Raw genomic sequence first — 21,696 nt, 5'->3', positions numbered from 1 at the left:
CTCCAGTTTTCTGCATTTCTACAGACCTTTCATTGTTTCAAAGCGCCTTGAGGCAACTGTTTGCTATGATTTGGCACTATATAAATAAAAGTGAATTCAATTGAAATTTAATTGTTTTGATTTGTTGTGCTAAAAGCTCTCTTCACTTTCATTTCCAATCAAGATGTCCAGTGAGGAGACAGCCAGGAGTTAAATACGGTAAACATATTTACATATGGATATTTATTTTATGGCTTACACAGGGCAGCACGGTAGTGCAGTGGTTAGCACTGTTACTTCACTGTGAGAAAGTCTGGCTTTGAATTTTTTCTGTGTGGAGTTTGCATATTCTCCCCATGTTTGTGTGGGTTTTCTCCAGAGATGTCTTTCTGACAGTGCTGTAATTCTCCTCCATTATTATCTTTTTCAGTGCCATGTGTCATCACAGTGCAGAGCAGCTACCTAAACTCCCAAAGAGATTGATTATCTTGTTAATGTAATAGTGTTATAACCTTGGACTTTCAAATTTTGTTTATGTAAATATTCTGTGTGATTCTTAATGTTTATATCATTTCATGTATTTTTCCTCCTTAGTGTATTTATTCCTGTTCATGGTCCTCTGTCCATTTTCTTCCACTTATCTGGGGCTGGGTCATGGGGAAACAGTCTATGCAGAGAAACCCAGACATCCATCTCCTCAGCCACACCTCCTCCAACTTACCTGGGGACCACTGAAAGCTGCCAGCGGAGACATGTGACCTCTCCAGCATGTCTTGGGTCTACCCTGGGGCCTCCTTCCACTAGGACATGTCCAGAACACCTCACCCAAGAGGTGCCCATCCTAGTCAGATGCCCAAACCACCTCAACTGGCTGCTTCTAATGTGGAGGAGTAGCAACTATTCTCTGAGCCCCTGTCAAATGACCGCACTCTTCACCATATCTCTAAAAGAGGTTAACCACCCTTTTCAGGATTCTCATTTCCACTGCTTTTACCTACGATCTCATTCTTTCGGTCACTCCCCAAAGCTTGTGACTACAGGTGAAGGTAGGGATGAAAATCAAGCAGTAAATCGAAAGCTTTGCTTTTATGCTCAGCTCTCTCTTCACCACAACAGACTGGCATAGCATCAACATCACTGCAGTTGCGGCCCAAATCTATCTGTCAATCTCCCACTCGCCACTCCCCTCAGCTGTGAAAAAGACCTTGAGAATCAGAAACTGAGTTTTGTGCTCCACAGCCAGTTTTTATAATGTTCCCAAGCTTTCTCTTTCTTAAACTGCTTGTGTTCCTGAGCAAGCTTATTCCAAAACTGTAACAGTGTCTCATGGTCCCTGTTGTTTTCCTTTTGTTCTCTACTGACTGTGACAATCAGAATCAGAATCAGAATCAGGTTTATTTTGGCCAAGTATGTTTACACACACAATTGGAAACAATTCATGAATGGATTAAGTTGCAGCACTGCGATAGCTCATACTGTATGAGGTTTCTTTGGGTGTGTGTGTCATACTAGAAACAACTAGAAACCTAATAATTAACATTACATGGTACCATTACATGGTAATTATTACCATTACATGGATACTTTAGTCATGTTCTTAATTTATAAACATAAATTTAGAAAGAACCCAAGATCCAAATTTGACAAAAATGCACATGTATTACTGGAAAATGTCCTTAATATCAAATTTACTAAATTAATTACTTAGTTCATTTGTTCATTTAAACTGTCATGATGGCATGAAGATGTCAGAACTGGAAAACATCTACTTAAAAACACAAGTAATCAAATCAGTTTTGAATGAAGAGATGAGACATCTATCTCTATATCTCTATCTATATATCTATCTCTCTCTCTCTTTATATAATAGCCTAGTAGTTCACTGAACATTTAGGACTCCATTCTGATTTTTTTTCTTTTTTTGGGGGGGGGGGGCTATTAATTCAACGCGTATTTCAATGCTCACTGGTTATATTCCCTCAATCTGACTGTGTTTGTGGTTTAGCAGCACTCGGTCTGTTGACATGCAATCTGGAGACAGAGAGGGAGGCGGTGGCAATAGCAGCGTGAAGTGACGATAGTAGAGAACGACAGACCATTTGTACTCGGCGAGATTGTTAAACTAGCAAACAGCGAAACTCAATCTGTATCGACGGGCCGTGGGGCCGTTTCTCTTTCAGGTCAGTTTCTTCGTTTGTTCTCTTTATTTTGGGAGTTTTTCTCTGGCTTTCACGCGGTTTAAGCACTGCGGACATTGGCGATGAAGAACCCTGCGCAGGAACTCTGCTGACTTGAATTACGGCAGCAGTGTTTTCCTTTGAATTTGAAACAAACAGCTGCTAGTAGATAAATTGTAGTTATTTCCTTCGCAGTGACTTTTGTATTATGCACAGTAAATTCAGCGGTTTATGGTTAAACAGCTGAATTTAACTTAACACGTATTTTTTAAACTTCTCAGACGGAAAGTCGCCTGATTTCGCTTGAGATACAACAATAGTAAGTTTATAGTGATTTTGTTTTACTTAAAAGTATATCAGGATTGACCTCTCCTTATAGTTACAAATGACTGAAAGATAGTGTTTGTCCGACATGTTCTTTTTGGTCTAATTTTACATCTAGTATTTAGCTATACCCCTCAGCATGGACTACAGCTATAAACTATGCGGATCACTGTTCAATAAACTCGCCAAGATATTCCTTCAGTATGCTCACTCAGTGTTCACAAAATAAGGGTATTTTTTTTAATGTGTGAATGTAAAGCGTTTAACTGCAGCAGTTTGAGTGCAATTCTCTGCTTTTCCAAGTTATACAGCTGCTGAGAGAGCAGTTATGAATTACACTAGGCTGACGTAAAGTCAACAAGAACAGAATTTAATACAGGAATATGAGCTAAATAGGAAATGTGTTAAAATTATCTTTGTACAATACAGAAACCTGCACCCAGAAGGCATAATAAGTAAATATTGTGCACCAGCGTTAATGAATTAGATTGCCATTTGTTATAAGGCTTGGTTTTTTTGTTTTTTAATTTTTTATTTGTTTTCTGTTTTGGTAACTTCTTACACTGACTAGTTGAACCTATGAAAAATATATAAATTGTGCAAACTCAATTTTGGAAAATGGTGGAGCGTTAACAATAGCTGAAATTTTGCACTAAGCTATATGGGTATGCAGATAGGGTCACAGCACATTTTCTCGACAGTAATTTTAGAAATAGCATTTATCGGTTTAGTTTCGTAAATAATTTATTTAATTATGCAAATTAAACAAATTAAGCAATTCAATAACAGCTATCAAAAGTTAATTACTTCTATATTGCTGTAAAGTAACCTGATTTGCACAATGGTGAATGCTCACGTCTTTTAAACTCCACACACCAAGTTTGTGATGCAGCCTTTCTATTTTAAATCTAATCCAAACCCAGTTTTAGTTGAAAGATCACCTGTAAAGGTTTTGGTAAGTTTTATGTTATAGAGGAATGTTTTCAACAGTCTGTCAGATTTGCAGCAATGTAGTAGTGACGTCTCCTTAGCTGGTGCTACATGTGTTTGATGGAGAGAAGCTGCAGTTTGACTAACCAGGTCACCAAATAAAAGAGGCTGTTTGGGTTAATTTCTGTACAAATTTCTATTTCTACACATGCTTGTAAATATATTTATAGTTGTATTTTTAGTTTCATCCATCCATCCATCCTGCCATTTTCTTCCGCTTATCTTATCTTGTCCGGGTCAGAGCAGCCCAGAACTCCCTTTCCTCGGCCACCTCCACCAGCTCATCTAGGGGGACCCCAAGGCGTTCCCAGGCCAGCCGAGAGATATAATCCCTCCGGCATGTCCTCGGTCTGCCCCGGGGCCTCCTCCTGGTAGTACATGCCCAGAACACCGCACCCAAAAAGTGCCCAACTGGCGCCTTTCAATGTGGAGGAGTAGTGGCTCTACTTTAAGCTCCTCCCAAATGGCTGACTCCTCACCCCATCTAAGGGAAAGGCCAGCCACCCTTCGGAGGAAGCTCATTTCTGCTGTTTGTATTCGCAACCTTATTCTTTCAGTCACTACCCAAAGCTCATGACCATATGTGAGGGTAGAGATGTAGATTGACCAGTGAATTGACAGCTTTGCTTTCACACTCCCTCTTCACCAGGACAGACCAGTGCAGTGTCCACATAACTGCAGACACAGCAACAATCCGTCTGTCAATCTCCTGTTCCCTTTTCCCGTCACTTGTGAACAAGAATCCAAGATTCTTAAACTTCTCCACTCGTGCCTGCAGCAACTCGTCCCTGAGCCGGAATGGGCACTCCACACTTTTCCGGCTGAGGATCATGGCCTCAGACTTAGAGGTGCTAATTCTCATGCCAGCCGCTTCACACTCAGCTGTGAACCATTCAACTGCGAGCTGGAGGCCACCACCTGATGAAGCAAACAGGACCACATCATCTGCAAAGAGCAGAGATGAGATTCTGAGGCTACCAAGGCAAAAGCCTTCCGCCACGCCTAGAAATTCTGCCCATAAAAATTATGAACAGAATCTGTGACAAAGGGCAGCCCAAAGGTGCAGGGAAGCAGTCCTCTTGTCCACCAGTGAAAACTCCAACATACAGGCATGAAGCCGAGGGGATACAAGAATACCCACCCCAACTTGCCACCTCTTACCGAGGGCAACTCTAGACTGGAACAGAGTCCAACCCCTCTCCAGGAGACTGTTTCCAGAGCCAAGGACATGCATTGAGGTGAGCCTGACTATATCTAGCTGGTATCTTTCAACCTCACGTACTAGCTCAGGCGCATTCCCTACCAGAGAGGTGACATTCTGTAACAGCCAAATGGCTGTCCCTTAAATTATGGTCACCTGTGTTGTTTGTTTTTTTTACTCACCCACACACCCTCTGGATGCTGACCAATGGGATTACACAGATTTGGCGCTGTAGCGTCCAACGCCGCCCATACTACTTTACTTATGGGCCAGGGCTCAGTGTAGATGGGGGGAGAGCATGGAAGACGGATGTGAGTTATCCGCGACCTCGGCCAAACACACGGCAAAGTTAGCCTTCGCTAAGTGGGACCGTGAGTAGCTTAGCCTCGCGACTGGACCTTATCGGCAAGGAACAGCCAGGATCAATTGACGGGAACGACCCAGGACTGGACATTCTCCTACGGGCCTCGGTGTCGTAAGTCTCCAGCTGGTCAAACGCACCGGATTTCTTTTGTTTTTGAACTGTTGACAGTGGCAGCTGGAATACGCTGTCTGTAGGAAGTCGGGAGTGTACTTCCTTGTTTTGTTGTGTATATCGTTCGAAAAACCTGGAGTGGAACTTTTTGCTTTTGAACTAGACTGAGTAAAAAGCCGGTGTGGAGTTCTTTTGGAGGTTTTAACTTTCTGTTGTCTTGTAAATGAACTAAAATGAACTAAACGAGTACCCGGTTGGAACTGAACTGAACTAAGAGATAAAACCCGGACTGGATTTGTTTTGTTTGGCTCTCTGTTGAAATGGACTGAAAGTCACTGTGGAACTGAAATATATATATGTGTTGTTTTGTTTCTTTTGAATAAGCTGTTTCCTTTGAATGAGCTAAAGAGCAATGCTGACCTGATTACCTGAATTGCGTTACCTGTGTCAAATGATTATTTTGTGTGTTTTTTTCCTGTGCTGAATATATTCATTGTGTGCATAAGCTCTTGCAAAGGGGTTTTGTATTATTCAATGTTAGAGGGTGTTAAGTCGCTGTGCTTCCATCCTTTGTGAGGGTTAAAGAAAAAATCTAACATGTCAGGAGAGATACCTGGCTGGCACCCCTAGGCAACTGAAAACCATCACAATTCCATGGCCCAATAGCCAGTCTTGATTGCCAGGGATTAGTGCACCAGGCCCTCCGCCCTTGGCCACTGCCCAACACACATTGCATCTGACATCTGCAACGCCTCCTGCAGGTGGTGGGCTTACAGGAGGGTGGGCTTCTTTTTGGGCTGTGCCTGGCCGGGCACCACTGGGTAAACCAGACGTTTTCCTTCAAGCTCCCTCCCCAGGCCTTGCTCCAGGGTGGAGCCCTGGTAACCCTATCCCATGCAGGGTAAACAGTTCCCTTGGTGACTCATCCATAGGGGTCTTTGGAATCGCTCTTTGTCTCCTCCGTGAATTGCCATGTTATTGTGGTGGAGGGATTTGTGTGTCCCAGTGATCTCCGGAGCTATGTTGTCTGGGGGCTTGTCCCCCTGGTAGGGTCTCCCATTGCAAATTGGTCATGGGTGAGGGGCCAGACAAAGAGCAATTCTAAATTTTTTGTTTTACTTAAGTAGAAACTGGCATGTGTACACAGAAAATTTGCCTTGAGGTCATGGAAAAGTCGTGGAATTTTACTGCAAAAAATGAATTTGAACCCAGAATAAATTCAGACAGGTGGTTATTGAGGTTACTAACTATATAAGCAGTGTTCATTTCAGCCTACCCTTTTCAAGAAAGCATAACCCACTACTGTAACAATATTGTGAAATACAGGGTTCTAGCCAGGCAGTTGATTGCCAGGGTTGCTGGCTGAGGTCATCTTGTGCCGGGGTGAGAATTTCACCGGTTTGCTGTTGGAACTCTATCACTGCAATTAGCAAGTGGGCACCCACCCAGTGCCCTCCACCCCATTGCTAATTTTCAGACTGATTTGTTTATTCTTGCTAGATCGCTGCACTATAGTATTATTTCATCACAATTTGCAATCTACCCCTGGGGATGGCCACTTTTGTTCACAATGTGCACGTGGCAGCCCTGTTTACATCTGATTTCACATGGCTAGAGAAAGAAAAATGGCAACCGGCATTAAAGCGAGGGAACAAACTGGTAAAGGAAACACAAATGACAATTTTGAGCTTCCTATTACACATAAATTCTCAGGAGCTCAGCGTTTTCAACTTTGGCGACTTTTGGAGATAGCCCAGAAAGCCGAAATCCTCCACCAACACTGTGTTTTGCGTATACAACAAGTGTCAAACTCAAGGCCCACAAGATAATTTAATATGGCTATGATTGCCCACCAGTAAATAGTGCTCCCACCACTTATACTACAAATCCCACTATGTACTCCAACAGCTGCCACAGAGATCAAGACCTGTGCACAACCTGTTTTCCCCAAGTTGTCAATGACATATTGATCAGTTGTCAGCGGATAAAAACGTCAGTCAGCACTTTCTATAGTGACATTTAGCCTGGGCAGTGAAATGCGGGAGAAGATGCAGAGGGAGACCTTCACAGGTGAGCTCACAGTGCATCATTGCATTACACACCAGGCAATGATGCACAGAAAAGTCCTGAAGACAGAACGCGTCATAAGCACCATTACACAAACAGCGAATTTTACAAGAGGCAAAGGTTTAAATCACCGTCAGTTTCGGTTTTCTTAGAGGAAATACCTTCTAAATTGGGTGACGAGCCTTATCACACAGAGGGGCATGAAAAAACTGTTTGTACTCCGGTAAATAAAGCTGAGTTGAAGTTAAGCTTTTCACCTCGGGTGTCCATCCTGCTTTAATGTCCTCATCCTGCCTGCCACAGCAGTACATGACATCATAACTAAGGGAGGGTTCAGTGTCACCTGATCCAGCCCTAAGTATAAGCTTCAGGGTTTGTACGGGTGCTGAGAAACCTTGAAAATGCTTGGATTTTAATATTGTATTTTCAAGGTTTGAAAAGTGCTTGAATTTTTTGATACAGTTCTTGAAACTGCTTGAAATTGTAACCTTTTTAAAAAAATTTAAATAAGAAAAACTATTGGATTAAATAGTTATTTATATATAATATTTATATATATGTAATATATACTTGTGAGATGGAGAAAGAGAGTCAGAAATCAGTCTGTTTGTGACCCCGCCCCTACCCAGAAGACAGAGAGTCACTGTTTTAATGAGTGTTGGCTGGAAAACTGCAAATTCAAATTATGGATAAGACTAGTACGGAATTATATTTAGGTCAAAAGTCACACAAGAAAAAAACAATCTGTGCAATAATGTAATTCTGTGAGAGCAGGTATCATTTCTTGTGAGTAAATTCAGCAACTCATGTGCGTAGAACTCTGCAGCCGCGTGCACAAAGAAACATCGTGTACACGAGTGTCTGTGCGGTTCACACTCTCGTGGGGAAACTTTATGTGAGCAGAGCTGAATTCTACGCCCTTGAAGAAACTGACTTTTGACCAACTAGGCGGAGCCTATGGAGTCTAATGTGGTTACTCTGATGGATAGTTCAGGTTACTGCTTAGACCGAGTTACACCTTGGCAGCAACATAAGAGCTGTTTTAAACCAGATTTGCTCACAATCTGGAGAATAAAGTTTCCAAAATTAACTATCAGTAGTTATTGTTTTCTGTCAAGTGACCTATTGCATATTATAATCTTTTTAATGTGATTAAAAAATGTGAAATAATTTTGAGTATGTGTGTATTTGTATGAACCAGGGTTATAATAGTTTTGGATTTTACATTATCGTTTAGTTTTAGTTAGTTTTTACTTTTTTTCTCTAATTCAGTTTTAATTAGTTTTCAGAGTTGTTTTGCTCGTTTTTATTAGTTTTTATTTTAGGTTTATTGCTTAGTTTTAGTTTAGTTTCGTTAGTTTCAGTATTAGTTTTAGTATTTTCATACTTTGTCAGGTGCAAGATTCAATGCACAAAAGTGACTATTGTGTAATAAAAACTCAACAAAAGATACCATAAAGAAATATATTCAACAGCAGTTCACTGAGATACTTGTAAACTGAGGAAAATTGAGGGCCTGAATTAGGGATGCGCCGATCCGATATTCAGTATCGGTATCGGTCCGATACTGGCCTAAATTACTGGATCGGATATCGGAAAGAAATAAAAAAATGTAATCCGATACATTAAATAACGTTTCGCTCACATTAGCTGCATTACAGGGCTCAGTCGTCGTCTTCTTCTTGTGGGTTTGCGGTTGACCAAACCAGCTTAGAGCTGCATTACCGCCACCTACTGGAATGGAGTGGGGGATCAGGAGTTAGAAAACAACCCCCCTCAGATCCTCCGTCGCTGCGACGGATTCCCTTGGACACTGAGCGATCATCGCTGACATGTTTTTCCGCCTCCACCGCTCTCTGCCTTGTTTGTGTGTTGTGCTCGCTGTGCTGAGAATCAGCTCTACTTCAGCTCTCGGACATACAGCTAGCGAGCACAGCTATTAGCACTAGTGACCGTCCGGTACCGGAACAACCCCTTCCCCGTCAAAATATTTTTGTACTTTAATCCCTGATTTGTGACTAAATATAGACCTGCAGTAGAAACGTATTTAGGACAATGCTTGTAAATATAAAGCATTACAAGATTGCGCTCACGCAGCCCCTAGTTTTTCACGTGAACACTGATGACGCAACAGCAGCAATCAGCTGATTTACATGCAGTCTGTCTGCACAAGCGGAAAGAGGCGGAGCCGGCGCGCTCAGATGGAGCAGAAGGAAATGTTTTTCTAGTGTCCAAAAGAAGCCTTTTCGTCCCTGTAACCTCCATTAAACCTTTACTGGGAAACAGCTGGAGGTCCTTCATCAACCACCTGATCAGTAAGTGAAGAAAAGAGAACTTTGTAGCTGCTCCATCCACCCTGTTTGTTTCACACAGGGAAAAACTGCAGTACGGAAGTTAAAATATGCAGATGAACTGTTAATATGAAAAAAAGTATTTCTTATCCAGTTACTTGGGTAATCAATATAAATAGAATACACAATTGCTAAAATAATCGATAGTTGCAGCCCTAATAAAATTTGCAACATGCCATAAGCATCACCTTCTCGCACAGAAGCAACAGGATTCAGGTGATAGTTATTGAGTAAGTAAAGTTTATTTATATAGTGTTTTTCACAGACAGAAAAGCGCTGTACAATAATTAAAACACAATATCACCCCCCCACCCCCAGAAAACACTATGTTAAAAATATAATAACATTACCATATTAAAAGAAAAAGAATAAAAATGAAGTCAGAAACCAGAAAGCCTGGTTAAACAGAAAAGTTTTCAACTATTTTTTAAATGATGCCACAGAGTCAGCTAAATGGAGCTGGAGTGGTAAACAGTTCCAGAGCTTTGGTGCCACTGCCTAAAAAGCTCTTCCCGCCCTGGTCCTTAGTCTTGTATGTGGGACAACTAAAAGACTTTATTTTGTTGTGTGAGACTGTTGACTTTTTTTTTTTTTTTTTTTTATGTTTTTAAATACCTGGATCAATTTTAAATATCAGATTTATATCGGTATCGGCCGATATCCAAATGTAAAATATCGGTATCGGACATAAAAAAGTGGTATCGTGCCATCTCTAGCCTGAATACATATGAAGTAATTAAAGCAAGAGGACACATCTGGGGAAAACAGGACACCGGTGAACAGAATCTAACTAACGAGACATGGTGACGCAAAACTAAAGACAACGTGCAAGAGACTAGCAAAATAAAACAGGATGTAACTAAACATGGGAACACAGACTAACATACAAATTTGACACAGAAGGGAAAGCAAAGGAAAATAACAGGACAAAACCTTATAAACCTAAACACAATATGAATAAAGTAAAACTACTTTAACTGAAACTCAAGGACTGAATGATAATGAAGAACCTAGCAACTCTTGCACATAATCCAAAACATAATTACAGAACACAGGAAATCATAAATGAGAAAAACTCAGAAGGACAAAGAATAACAACCTGAAAACACTGTGTTATAGACCCAGAACCATTACATCTAAGACAGGTGGGTCACATGATGGCCTACTGCCACCACAGACTGACCATATTTAAGATCAAAACATTTATAATGGTAGGATTTCATTGAGCAGTCTTGTAGGAATTGGGAATATACTCTAATAGGCTACAGGGCAAAAGGAGGGCTTATTACAATCTCTGGAAACTAGACACAGTGTCAGGGTTCTAGCCATAAAAAAATTTCAGTCTAGCACGTGTGTGTGTCTGTTGGGGAGTGGGGGCTAATTAGCATTAGCTTGTTGAGGAGTGCAGGAACTGTGGTCGGCAAACATGCTGCCAGATTGTTAAGGTGGGCTCTCAGGGTTTCGTGGGTAGTTTACTCTGCAAAGCCCTGACATTGTTGGATGTGATGAGAGCAGCAAAAAGGGGAGCCATATGTTCCATCACTGATGCTGCAGAGAAAGCCACAAGGTGGCTTTGTATTAAAAGGGGAGACCTTTGGCTTCTTGCTGCTGGGAGGCAAGCTGGGACTTGATCACCCCAGTTGAAAGACCTGAACCCGCAGATGAACCCCCAGAACATCACTGAAGATGCATCCCAGCGCATCTTAGAGATACATCTTAAAACCTATATTTCAAGGTTACTACAGATGGGTGATGTCACCAAAATGATCAGATATACATATTAATATATATTTCAAGTTTAGTAAAGATGGGTGGTGTAGCCATCAAAATGATCAGATAGCCTATGCAGATGGTGTGTGGCCTGTTCTTGGAGGTTTGTTAAAACTGCATGCAAGTTAAGTGGAGGTGGTCTTGTGGTAAAGCATTTTCCAGACTGACCATGTTTCACATGGTGTTTCTTTTCCATTTGCTTTTCTTGCTTGGATTCAATACATCATATTTGATTTAAGATCCAAACATTAATTAATTGGTAGGACTTCATTGAGCAGTCTTTGTCAGGCACAACAAAAAGTGTAGAGTCATCTGAGAAACACAAGGGGCCTTTACTGCTTATGGCTCCTGGTCAATGAGAAGTGAACCAGAAGGTGAATGTGGCTACCAGACTGAGGATCCTCAAATTTAAAGGCTTTTTCTATGTTGAACATCTGCATCGTTTAATCCTGCTGCAGTGCAGAGTCATTAAGGAGCATGATCTTTTAACTAAACTGGATGTACACTGAAGGACAGTATTTGAGATTCTTTGTTGACACGTTTGGATTCTTACACTTCTGACATCAGACTCTGCATGGTGCCTGCACTGAATATAGGGCGCACAAGTTAAAATATACATGACTGATTTCACCAGAAACTATGATGCCAGCAGTGTGTCAGCCTCGCATGTCAGCAAAAAAAAAAAAAAAGACAAATTCTCAGCAGTGACTAAGCTGATGATACGACTATAAATGTTTGTCATGCATTCTCTGGGATACTTAAGTTGCATTTTGCCTGTCATTAATCTTCAGGCAGCACAAATTCTCTCTGTCTCACTGCTGCTGTGAGCTGGCTAGCCCTGGAACAGATCCAGGGATTAATGAGTGGATCATAGTATTGTTATAATCTGGTTTCGGCTCTGTGTCCCTGACTAATGCAGGAAAGACAGATGGCTGAATGAAATCTGTGACTGATGGGAGAAGTTCTTCTGCTCTGGACTGTGGCTTCTCCCTTGCAGTTGATCAAATCTTAGTCAATAAGAAGAGTCTTACTCAACCAAGTTTTGATTGGTCATAGAGGAAAAAAAACTCAGACTAAAAAGGAAGTGGTGACATTTAGTAGTCAGTCAATTAGAGACCGTGATTATAATTTACATAATACTTACATAGTACATAATGTTAAACAGGAAACCCAAAGTATGGGATCATTTTAAGAAATTACAATCCCAATAAGGTGAGGTGCAGACATGTAACATGTAACATGTCAGACATATAATTCCACAGGTTGGAGTTTTCCCTGGTGGACAAGTGGATTGCTTCCCTGTGGTTGCAGGTCAATTAAAGAGACTGTTCTTTCTGCACTGAGCGCTAGGTTGTGCTACCTGGCCTTCTTGGGCCATATTTACATGAGTGGAAACAGTGTTGTTTTGCCATTTTCAAAAAGTAGCATGTTCATCTGCAATTGTTGATTGACCAATAGGCTGATGTTTCATGACAGGGACAGTCTATCAATCATCCAGTTGTCCCACTGTGACATCCCAAGACTGACAACCCATGCTGCATAGGTGTATTCATTAGCACTATCCGTCTTATATAAAGCACAATGTGTGGCCAAGTGCTAAAAAACTGATCACACTGCTGAAAAGGAACACTTTAACTTCAGTGTGCAAAAATCTGGGCAGGAACATGTCAGCATGCCCGCTGTTTACTTACTTGACCATTATTGATTGAAATGGAGAAAGAGGGGATTCCCTATATCTAGCAACTGACCTAGGTCACTGAACAGCTGGCAGTAGCTAGATGAGAAACTAGGGAATCCCAAATTTCTAGGTAAGGAGAGTCTATTTATAGTAACATCATTTCTACGGTGCAGCCTTATTGATTATAGTGTATGTTTCAATCCAGTTGTAACTGACAACAGGTAGAGTCCAGGTTCGCTGTGAAACACAATGAAACAGTTGCCCATCCTCGCAGAAAGGTGGCTAGTGTGTTCTTATCTGTCCTTGATTGATTTCTTTTTTCTAGTTTTGTATTTTGCTAGTGTCCTTGTCAATACTGGTAGCATGAGACGGTACAAGCCAAAGCCATTCAGGTTGCACAGGTAGTACAGCTCAACCAGGGTGGCATGTCCATGACTTCAGTTGCAAGGTTTGTTGTCTCCAAGCACAGTCTCAAGAGTGTGGTAGAGATACCAGGAAATATGCTATTACACATTTGTGAAATTATGTTAAACTTTTGACTGTATTTTTTACAATCTTTTTGTGCAGAGAAAACATGTTAAAAAAATAAAATTGTTTATTCACAGCTACAGGTTTTCTTTATGTTAATTGACAGTCTATTTTTTGTATTTGAAAATAACAGGAAAATTCTCTAACATTTATAGGAAAAATTGTGTTCAATTACAGATTTTTTTTTTTTTTTTTACAATGTATAGTACGTGTGTATTGAAAGCTCATGTAGAGCACCAGGGAACTGCACAGTTGTACTTTACAGGGTTATGAGAGCTCAGAGGAGCCTAACACATGACCTACATACAGAAATGGTGAATGGGCAGCAGGCAATGGCTCAGAGCACAATTAATTTTAGTGTGTTCATGCTCTGCCTCATTGCACAAAAGTAATACAGTTTGAGTTTTTTATATTTTCATTTTCAGACAGAGTCCCACCGTATAGTTTCTGTTTAAGAAGCTAGATGTGCAAGCTGTGATCTGTTTTTGGAATTTTGTGTTGCTGGGAGTATGGCATTATTTAACGACGACCTCAAGAAAAGCATTTTTCTAAACATGAACTGCACAATTCAATGCTGCTGTTTGAAGTGTTCTTTGGGCTTCATTTTTCATGATCTATGAAAAACATTATGTAATGTGGGAGGCTCAGGCTTGTCTCTGGAAGAAAGAGTAGTTACAAGTCTAAATGCCTAATTTAACCCTTATTCTCCATGAATGCTATTCTGCATAGTATAATTGTCCATCCTTTTCATTTATTAGAAAATGAGGGCTTTGTGACTTAAAATGCAGTGACTTTACTGAATTTTTATTTTAAACTAGTAACTTGATTTTGCTAACTACAGGTAGTTGGTAGAAAGACAAAGGTGGGCTGAGCAATTGCATGTCTGGCATACTTCCTGGGGTATCAGCTGCTGTCCAGATTTGTAAAATATGCACTGTTCTCTCTTGGTGATGGTGTTGACAACTATATGGAGACAATATTGTTAGCACTGCACTGTGACAATGTTGAAGGTAACATAACGTTATTGATTCTATATTTCTCATCAGAGGAACAGAGGATTTGAAATTTGTAAATCAGGCCCATCACGCTGTTGTGGCAGCTTGATTTGGCTGCTGCAGAAAACTGCTTAGGTGTCATCTCCCTATACAGTCTGTGTTTCTGTATGAGTCCTCATATTACATCATGTGTACTAAAGGAGGAGAAGAGGATTAGTGTAAGATGAAATGGGAAGATGGAATGTGACATTATTGTGGCTGTGGCTCAGGAGGTAGAGCAGGTCACCTGCTAATCGGAAGATTAGCAGTTCGATTCCTGGCTGCTCCGAGCTGCATGCCAAAGTATCCTTGGGCAAGATACTGAACCCCAAGTTGCTCTCTGACGCAAGAATTGGAGTATGAATGTGTGTGAATATTAGACAGTGAGCGCTTAGATACACATGGAAGTGCTTGTGTGAATGTAATGGAAAAGTTGTTGTATAAGTGCTTTCAGTGCTCAGAGTAGAAAAGTGTTATATAAGAACGGGGGAAGATGCTGGACAGACCTGGCACACCTAAGCGTATTGTGAGGGTGCGCTGGGAACGCTTGGCAGAAGCCTCAGTCCACGAGAGCTTCAACTCCCACCTCCGGCAGAACTGCAACAGCATTCCGAGGGAGGCTGAGGACATTGAGTCCGAATGGACCATGTTCTGCACCTCCATTGTTGAGGCTGTTGCTCAGAGCTGTGGCTGCAAGGTGGTTGGTGCATGTCGTGGTGTTAACCGGTATCGGCAGGCCAAGTGAAACGCAGCTTGGGCAGTGCCCGAAGCAAAAACTCGGGTGTCGGAAGAGTTCAGTGAAACTATGCAAAAAGATTTTCGGACGGCATTGAAGTGATTCTGGCAAACTGTCAGGCGACTCAGGAGGGGAAAGCGGTGCTCCACTCACACGGTTTATAGTGCGGGTGGGGTGCTGCTGACTTCAACTGAGGCTATAGTCGGACGGTGGAAGGAATACTTCGAGGACCTCCTGAATCCCACTGACACGCCTTCTATAGTGGAAGCAGAGTCTGGGAACGAGGGAGATGACTTGCCCATCACCGGGGGTGAGGTCACTGAGGTGGTTAAACAAGTCCTTGGTGGCAGGGCCCCTGGGGTGGGCGAGATTCGCCCTGAGTTCCTGAAGGCTCTGGATGTTGTAGGGCTGTCTTGGTCGACATGCCTCTGCAACATCGCATGGAGATCTGGGGCAGTGCCATTGGATTAGCAGACCAGGGTGGTGGTCCCCATCTTTAAGAAGGGAGACCGGAGGGTGTGCTCCAACTTCCGGGGGATCACCCAAAACATATGAGACAGAGTAGCTGGTTCCCCTTCGCATCTATCATAATAGGGCTGTATGTCTGTTCTAAATTTAGTCAGTTTTACCTTAGACCAATGCAATTTGTGAACTACCTTAAACTGAATCACCTTGTGTCTCAGACAAATCAAAGAAGAATTAATATTTTTCAGTGTAGATTGCAATATATGTGTTCAGAAAGTACAATAGTTAAATCCTCTTCCCATTGTTTTTTGACATGAGCCATTGTTTTTTGACATGAGAATTAATTACCCGATAGATTTTACCAATGGCTCCTTTATCATATGGATTCAATTTCAAAATAGCTTCAAGAAGCGACCCGGGTAGTATAGATGGGAAGTGGCCAACAGAGGAACACACAAAGCTACGAAGTTGAAGATACCTGAAAAAATGAGTCTGGAATTTGGAATTTGATCTTAATTTGCTCAAAGGCTGCAAACTTATCTTCAATGTACGTGTCTTTTAATACCCTAAGGCCTTTTGCAGACTGAACAGTAAATGAATCATCTACTATGGATGGGGTAAACATATGGTTTCTTGCTATGGGAGCATAGATTGATATATTTTTTAATAAAAAACATTTTCTAAATTGTCCCCATATTTTGAATGAGTGCTTAACCACAGGATTTAGAAAGTATTTACCTACTGGGTAGGGTGGTGGGAATATTGAGCAAAGCAATACATGTAGAGAGGCGGGTTGACATGACAGATTCTCCAGAGACAGCCATTTAGGACCAGAGATGTGCGATTTGGACCAGAATAACATAGAACATAGATCGCCCAGTAGTAATACTGAAAATTGGGCAGCGATAGTCCTCCATGTTCACGGTGTCGCTGCAGTATACTTTTAGGGATGCGTGCATTTTTCCCATTCCATATAAAGGCTGATATCAGACTGTCTAATTGCAAGAAGAAGGATTTAGTCAGGAATATTGGGATACACTGAAACAAGTATAAAAATCTGGGCAGAATATTCATCTTGACAGTGTTTATTCTGCCTCCTAATGACAATGATAGTGTTCTTCACCGTTGAAAATCTTGTTTGTTTGTTTTTTGCCACAGCAGCTTTTTGTGACAGTGGAGAGAGACAGGAAATGGGGGAAAGATACAGGGGAAGACACACAGGCAAATTGGCGACGGGCCGGGCTGGCTTCACCACTAAGCCACCCGGGCGCCCGAAAATCTTGTTTTATGGAAGGTATTAATGGGATAAAATTTGTTTTGTATAGATGCTTGTAATCGTTAATAACCCGTACACCTAAGTATTTCAATTTGTCTTTACTCAGTTTAAATGGCATGGCGTTAAATGCAATGTTTGGTTGCAGTATTGATTGGCATAAGTTCACTTTTTTGCATATTTATTTTGAATCCTGATATTACTCCAAAATTGCCAAGTAGAGATAGTACTTGAGATAAAGTTTCAGAAGGATCAGACACATACAAAAGGGCATCATCTGCGTAGAGGGATATCTTGTGTTCAGAATTCCCCTTCCATATGCCTTTTATGGTATCATCAGAACGAATTGCAACTGCCAGGGGTTCAATCATAAGCGCAAATAACAACACCGATAAAGGGCAGCCCTATCTGGTTCCATGGCCTAAATGGTACTACATCGGAGGTGGATACATTGCAAGGATGTTTTAAAAAGCAGCGAGGTAACAGTGCCTCACCCATCACTTGTGTAAATGACATGAAATTATGGCCTGAAGTCAGCTACATCGACATTATCAGTTACCTTGTTTTTTCCGAAGGTGTTGATGGCGGGGAATCACGTAATTATAAGAGCACCAGATTACCTTCAAAGCAATAAAATCAATAAAGTAATTCTGAAAAAACAAGGCAATGTTGTCTTGACTTTTTTTTTGCATTGGCACTATACGATATGATTTGGCCTCTGAGATAGGCTTTCAACGATTCCCAGATTAGACAGTATGACATTCCTGGGGTCTCATTAAACTCTAAGAAGTCATCAGTTTCCTTTGATATAAATTTAAAAAAACTCTACATCAGAGAGAAGTAATGTGTTAAGTCGCCACGGCCTGTATCTACTGTTTTTAGTAGGCAGGTTTAGTGTTAATAATAGAGAAGCATGGTCTGACATTACTATCGCCTGATATGCACATTTGCTAACTAATGGAAGCAGGTAGCTATCTACGAAAAAGTAATCGATTCGAGAATATGTTTTATGAACTGGTGAATAAAAGGAGTAGCATCTACGGCCTGGGTTCTGAAAGCGCCAAGTATACCTCATTCCATAGGTTTTAAGAAGATGACTAAGCACTGTTGCTGAGCGGGTTAGTTGCATGGGTTTGGATGAACTTCAATCCAAAGAGGGTGACAGTACACAATTAATATCTCCACCCAGTATTAGATGGTGTGTGTCTATGTTGGGTATTTTGGAGAAGACGTTAGTAAAGAATGCACTGTCATCCCAGTTTGGTGCATATATATTTGCTAAAATTACTGGAGTGTTTTTTAGTCTACCTGTTATTATAATATAGCGACCAGCTGAGTCAGCTTCCACATTTGACATTACAAACAGGATGGTCTTTCTGATTAGAATAGCTGTTCCTCTAGATTTTGAGTGAAAAAATTGTCCAATCCATTGTCCCCTAAGTCTAAAGTGATCAAATGTGTTCAAATGAGTTTCTTGTAGGAAAGCAATATCTGCATTTAACTGTCTAAGGTGTGAGAGTACTTTTTGGCATTTTACTGGATGATTTAGGGACTTAACGTTCCAGCTAACAAAGTTTCTCTGGCAAGAATCTAGCAAGTCAGTGTGTGCGTTCATTTATTTGAACCGAGTATAAACATGGGTAAAGTCTGTATGACACAAATAGAAGACGATCCCTCTCTGACTCAGTCAACAAAACAGAAGATGGGAGCAACAAGTTCAGTGCAACAATAACTCTCCCCCCTCTCACTAACTGAAACATGGTGAGAAATTAACCCCTCGCAAAAGATTCCACACATTACGTGCTTCTAAAGGAGCTCTAGCTTTAATGGTGTGCTCTGCACATATATTAGAAAAAAATATTTAAGATAACCCAAACTTTCAAATTCAAAATAAAGATAAACTAGTAGAAGTGGTGAAACAAGACAACTGAGATTAGCGCTTATCGATTATTTGGGGCAATAAAGTGTAGAAGACAGCAATAAGTGTAACAATAACATGTTTAAAAAAAAAAGAAAAGTATTTAAGTTTTACTGCCGCCCCATATTCTTCACGTAAATTTTGGTCTCCTAGCTTTTAATGGTTATGTCCGTATACTCACCAACCAAAATAAATAAATAACCCCAAAAACCGCCTTATAGGATGTTTTTCTGACCAGAAGCCATGGCTTCCATTGCATCTTGAAACTGCTTGCCATCTCCGTTGTGCGAAATCCGCAGCCATGCTGGATATAGCGGACCATAGCGACACAGTCGCCATAGCAGTGAAGTTTTGCTATGATCGCTCTTGGTTTGCCGTCCGCCTCTTTCGCCAGTGGGGTGCAGTGGGATCTATCAATCAGCACCTCTTTGTCAATTTTCAGTATTTCTTTAAGCAACTTTGAAACACAGGCGGGGGTGCTAGAACCGTCTGTCTTCGCCACAATTAGTATGTGGATATTTGACCTCCGCATCTTTCCTTTCATGTCCAAGCATTTCTCCTGTAGGTTTTCAACATCTCCCTCCAGCCTGCGTATGTTTTTTTGCAGTCCCATAACCTCGTCCGAACATCCTGAGAGTCCTCATTCAACTTCCAACACAGTTGTTTTAATTAAATCCAGGTCAGACCTCAGCGCCAGTGTATTATTAGCCATCTCCTGTCTGACTGCCTGCAGCTCCGACTTAACTCCAACAAACTCTTCGGCCATGATAGACTTGAACTCCATTTGAAAAAGTGTGGTTATCTCTGTTTTTATAGATGACAGTAGTTCAGCCCTCATGTCTGTGAAGTCAGCCCTTAGCTCAACTAGCTACAATGCTAGATGTATCGGCGCTTATCTTGCTAGCATTAGCCTTGCCCGTATACTTATACTGGCGCAAATTATTCGCCATTTACATCTGTCGAGGGTGAGGAAATATGTCCCGGAAAGAAGTAACACTGTCTTGGTCAGTCCAATTGAGTCATACAGTTGCACAAGATGCCGATTAAAAAGGAAATAGTACAATTTTGTGCAGAGCTTACCAAACTTGCAACCTACTCCATTGCTCGCTCACTCCAACTCTGTGAAATGTCTATATAAAACTTAACACTAGTATTAAAACATTTCCAGTATTAAAAAAAAAACACACACACACTATAAACTTAAGTATTTGGACAAAGGTCTCCCCTATGATGAGACAGGGCAGTAGCTGCTTAAAATTGAAAAACAGTCACTTTTAAAAACCCCTTTGTAACAGTTTGTTCACTTTAACATGAGAGTCAGGTTCTTATTTAGAAAGATCAGCATTTCAGCTTTCTCAGCTTTCAGCCTGCTTCTCCTTTTATCATTAATGATGGAGGCTGTACTGAAGAGTGTCTCACTCTCCGCACTTGTCATAAGCGCACATAGAAATTTAGCTGCTTTAGAAACCAAGAGTGGATAATCTAGGTTGGTTGACTTGCCAGTATAGCAGTGGATTGTCCGAGTGCTGAATAGTTGGCTCGCCGAGGTAGGTTTGCACTTCATTGCATGCATTTGGTGGCGGCTAACTGAGGAACAGGTTCTACAGTGTTCTCCTTCAGGATATCGTGAAAAATTCTTTCAAGTCTGCTGTGGCTTGCAGATTTATAAGGCGAGCTCAGGGAAGACAGAAACCTCCCATGGAGCAGAAGGGCAAAAGCTCACTTGATCTTGATTTTCAGTATGAATACAGACCGTGAAAGCGGGGCCTCACAATCCTTCTCACTATTTGGGTTTAAAGCAGGAGTCAAAACAGTTACCACAGGCCATAACATAAGTGTTCATAGTGACGTCGCTTTTTGATCCTTATATGTGGGCTGTTCCTATCATTGTGAAGCAGAATTCACCCAGCGATGGATTGTTCACTCACTCTACCATCAAAGCAGCTTTAGCTTGTTTTGAGGTTCCTTCACTTGTGAAGTATCTGGAATGATAAAAATAGCCAAACTGTAATCTTAAGTCATCAGTATCATCCTGTAAGCTGACTAAACTATGATGAAGTAAAATGTCCTCACCATTTTCTCACTCCTTTTCTCTCAGACACACACACAGTTAACTTTGAGCTGGTAAAATAACATCAGTGAAGACTCACATACCTGTCTTTATATCTTGGATCCAGAAGCATTGAAACTCTGTACAGTGACTCAGATTCCACATCTCTGAAGCATCTGTTAACTGCCTCAAGAAGGGTGCATTTCATCTTCTTTATTTTTCATCTGCCTCATTTTCTTGAGCGAGAGAGTGAGCTTGAGGACACAGACAATTGGGATGACATCAGATGCAGATGAGAATGAGGAGCTTACCTCCCTTTTTAACTCCTCAAAGGTGGCTAGAGCTGCCACAGCCTTTTCCAGTAAACCCCACCTCTGTGCACTGAGTGTGGCTGGCAGGTCATACTCTGCAGAATATGCACACAAGGCTCATTTCTGTTTATTCAGGGTCTTGATCATATAATATGTGCTATTCCAGCTTGTTTGCACATCTTGTACCAGAGGCTTGAGTGGCATATTCAGCTCCATTTAAATGTCCTCCAAAAGTGAATATACCTGTGGTGAGTGCTTGAAGTGCTCCACTATGTTTCTGCCAACTGACACTGCATCACTTAAACCAGTGTTTTTCAACCTTTTTTGTCATTTGCGTGCCTCCAGTTTCTTGCTGTGGGGTTTTAAAAA

The 21,696-nt window shown here is 41.2% G+C and overlaps 1 protein-coding gene across 5 annotated transcripts in view; it reads left to right on the top strand.

Moving 5' to 3' along the window:
* Positions 1-2,000: 2,000 nt before the first annotated feature.
* The window catches only part of ankrd6b (ankyrin repeat domain 6b), a 99,960-nt gene continuing 80,264 nt past the window's right edge, over positions 2,001-21,696 (top strand). For 4 of the 5 annotated variants that reach the window (XM_030722298.1, XM_030722299.1, XM_030722302.1 and 1 more), the window contains exon 1: positions 2,001-2,159. The gene's annotated coding sequence lies outside the window, so the exon portion shown is untranslated. Of the gene's footprint in view, positions 2,160-2,437; positions 2,476-21,696 lie in introns of all 5 variants that reach the window. The other variant, XM_030722300.1, reaches the window with a different exon arrangement.

The sequence above is a fragment of the Archocentrus centrarchus genome, chromosome 24 (genome assembly GCF_007364275.1).
Source record: "Archocentrus centrarchus isolate MPI-CPG fArcCen1 chromosome 24, fArcCen1, whole genome shotgun sequence".
Classification (NCBI taxonomy): domain Eukaryota; kingdom Metazoa; phylum Chordata; class Actinopteri; order Cichliformes; family Cichlidae; genus Archocentrus; species Archocentrus centrarchus.
Note: the sequence above shows the minus strand (reverse complement) of the source record. Positions and strands in the feature narration are given on the sequence as shown.